Below are 3,933 nucleotides of genomic sequence, written 5' to 3'. Positions count from 1 at the left end.
CATTGGGGATATTATTCCCTATCCCAAAACGGCACCATTCACATAAGGACTAAAATAAAACACAAATAAAATCATGCGACAAAATTAAAAGGAAAAGAAAGTAAAAAAAGGACTAAATAGAAGCGTGTTGTAAAAGCGGAAGGGCTACTCGCGCAAATAGCCCATTAATAAAAAAACAAGCGGATCCTTAGAACAAGTCGGGTCGCGCGCGGGTTAGGCTCCAAACGGCGTCATTTTAGGCATCTAAGGCTAGCCCCAAAACGGCGTCGTTTGGCCTGTATAATTTTAAAAAAATCCAACAAAAATCATTTCTCCACATTTAAAAAAAAAAACCTTCAAAAACACTCTCCCCTCTCTCTCTCAACCTGCCAGGCCAGCATAACTCTGGTGAAACTCCAGCCATCGGCCACTATGGCAGCCGCCATTCGCTGGTGACGGCGTCGCCGTCCACGGTGGCTGAAAAATAAAAAGGTCACATTTTTGAGGTTTTTTCGACTTCTCGAGCCTAAAGACGTCATTTTTCATCAGAAACGATGAACCTCGACCACCACGGCGGCGCAAACGCAAGAAAGGTGAGATTCAGCCTCTTTTGATTTTTTTTGTTTATTTTCTTTTTTAAAAAAAAGCTAGTAAAAAAAATAAAAGCAGAAAAATAAAATAAAAATAAAAACAACCTTTGTTCAATTTTGTTTTCGATATGTTTTCGTATTTTTCTCTATGAAATCTTTTTTGTATTCAATATCTCATGTCTAAAAATACATGGGTAATGGCTTTTTTATAGCCAACATTACACTTTTCATTCTTTGTTTATTGCTACTGTTCATTACTGTTATCTGCGTCTCTGTCTTGCTCATTTTCTTGCTCTGTTTGCAGGTCTAGGGAGTCAACGAGGCAAGTGGCTTGGCTATTTTGGTGCAAAGAAGGCCACATCGGGCGGTGGGCTATTGTGGCGACACATGAAAGTCTTGGCTGACTAGGGTTTCTGTTCCCTCTTTTTTGCTGAAAATTGTTTAGTTTTTTGGCCTTGTTGGGCCACTAAGGTTTTTGTTGTATTTTTGGGTTGTTTGGTTTTTTTTTTATTTGGGCTTATGTTTTTTGTTGTTTTTGGGCTTGTAATGGACTGTTTTGTTTTATTTAAAGCCCATGTAAAATTGGGCTATTACACCAAGGATGTGGAAATCCTTGTTTTGATCATTATTTAAGGGAGTATGTAAAGGAATAGAACTTAGATTTAGTTGCCTTATTGGAGACTCGTGTGAATTAAGAAGTCAAGTTTCAAATACTCTCATAGAATTGAGGTTAAAGGATATTCTGAAGGTATTTCGTTACTTTTGGAAAGACGTGTATGAGGTAGAGGTTATGGTGAATCATGTACAACTGATGCACGTAGAGGTTACTGCTGGGGGTTTGGTAAAACTGTTCCTTTAGATTGTAGTGTATGGCAGTCTTAAGCTATCGACGAGGACAAGGCTATGGGATAATTAAATTTATTGGCAGAAAATATACAATTGCCTTGGATAACTGCAAGCAATTGGAATGTAGTCCTATCGGCAGATGAATATGATAGACTAGAGGAGCAACCAAGAGTTGGATGTGATGAATTTCAAAAGTTTCTTTTCAATTTTGCCCTTTTGAATATGGATTATATTGACCTGAAATTTACTTTGTGTGGAAGGGATACCTCGAAAAGGTTAAATAGGGCAATCTACAATTTAAAGTTGAATAATTGTTTTCCTAGAGCACGAATCAAACACCTACATAGATTAAAATAAGATCACAGACCCTTGTTGATTGATTTAAAAGGTACAGTCTAGCAAAGATAGCAAATATTTTTTAGATTTTTTGAGGGATGAATGACTCATTTAAAGAGTTAGTTAGGAAGACTTGGAAGGAAAATGTATTAGTGCGTCACAATATTAACGAGTTTATAGATTCGACTAAAGTGTGAAATAGAAAGGTGTTTGGGATCATAGTGGAGAGGAAGCAGAAACTGATTAGGCTTTAAAGTATACAGAGGGCAATAAAGAATAAAAGTACCAAAAACTTGAGGAGATTAGAACCGAAGCTTTAGTTAGAGTTGGAGAATTTGCTTAATTTGGAGGAATTGCTATAGAAACAATGATCAAGAAATGACTGGATTATGGATGGAGATCGTAATGCTAAGTATTTTCAAAATCATGCACGAGCAAGGCAAAAGCACATTAAAATCAAATGGTTAAGTATAGCAAATGGTGAATGGTTTTATGGTACTGAAATCCTTAAGGAGGAGGCGGTTGCGTATTATCAATGCATATACTCAACTGAATTTGATAAGTTGAAACCACTAACTGACTATGGTATTTTCAAGGAGTTATCTATTAATGTGAAACAAACACTCCTATTTAGAGTTAATAAAGAGGAATTAAAGGGTACTTTGGATTCAATGGCATCGTTGAAAGCTTTGGGGATTGACGGGATTCATGCCAAATTCTTTTAAAGTTAATGGGACATAGTAGGAGATAGGGTATACAAAATGGTTTCTGAAGCTTTTAAATAGAATCGGTTAGATCGATGGATTAATAAAACAATCCTTGTTCTTTTTTCAAAGATGGACAGACCCAGAACTCCAACATAATTTCGACCAATCAGTTTGTTTACAATGGCTTATAAAATCATAACCAAAATGATAGGGCAAAGAATGAAATATATTATGCCTACGCTTTTGGTTCCTAACAAAGTTAGTTTTGTAGTTGATCATTCTATTATGGATAACATTTTGGTGACTTAGGAAGTGATCCATTCAATACAAATAGATAGAAGGAAACTAAGTGGATGGCAATAAAGGTTGACCTGGAGAAGGCGCATGGTCGTATTTGTTAGGAATTTCTTGAAAAAACTTTAAGGTACGTGCACTTGCCTTCCCAATTGATAATATTGATAATGAGTTGCGTCACGACCTTCACAATGCAAATATCTTAGAATGGAGATTATATGAAAGAATTTTGACCTTCTAGAAGTGTTCGTCAAGAGGATTCATTATCTCTTTACCTATTTGTGCTATGCATGGAGAGACTAGGTCATTGTATTTAGAAGGTTATAAAGGATGGAATATGGAAGTCGATCTAATTGACGAAAGATGTACCCATTATTTCTCACCTGTTTTTTACAGGTGATATAACTATGTTTGATGAGACCGACTTCTAGCAAGAAAATGTAGTGAATGATATCTTACAGAGGTTTGGGAAGAGTACGAGCCATAAGGTTAATAAATTAAAGTCCCAAGTCTTTTCTTCATCAGCGGTGGAAACTAAGTTAGTAGAACAAATAACAAGCATTCTTGGTATGGAGAGAGTCACCGACTTGGGTAATTATCTTTGTATCTTTGTGTTTCATAAAAGAGTAACTAATGCTACTTAATTTTTCAACATTAAGAAGATTACAAATCATCTAAATGGATGGAATGCTAGATTGCTATCACTTGCAAGACGTGTTACTTTAGCGAAGTCGGTGCTTTTAGTCATCCTATGTTATTTTTTCCAATCTGCCCTCCTTCCAAAAGGAGTTTTCAGAGAAATGAATAAGCAAATTAGGAAGTTTATATGGGGTGCTCCGAACAAAAAATGAAAAAAATCGTTGATTGGACGAGACAAAGTCTACTTACCAACAAATAAAGGTGGTCTTAGGTTTAGACACATAAGTAGCCAGAATAAAGCGTTCATGTTGAATTTAGGAACAAATCCCATTAATAAGGTGGATGATCTTTGGATGAAAGAACTACGAACTAAATATAGGATGGTGGATCGATTTTCGCAAGGTATTTATGTGAATCAGAGTAGCTATAAATGGAGATTTTTTATGAGTGTGTGGGAAACTTTGAGGGAAAATGTAACTTGGAGGGTTGGCGATAGATGTGATGTGAAACTCTAGACTGATTCTTGGTTTAGATGTTTGAGA

Source organism: Gossypium arboreum, chromosome 3 (genome assembly GCF_025698485.1).
Source record: "Gossypium arboreum isolate Shixiya-1 chromosome 3, ASM2569848v2, whole genome shotgun sequence".
Lineage (NCBI taxonomy): Eukaryota > Viridiplantae > Streptophyta > Magnoliopsida > Malvales > Malvaceae > Gossypium > Gossypium arboreum.
The sequence above is the reverse complement of the archived record's forward strand: the minus strand, read 5'-3'. Positions refer to the sequence as shown.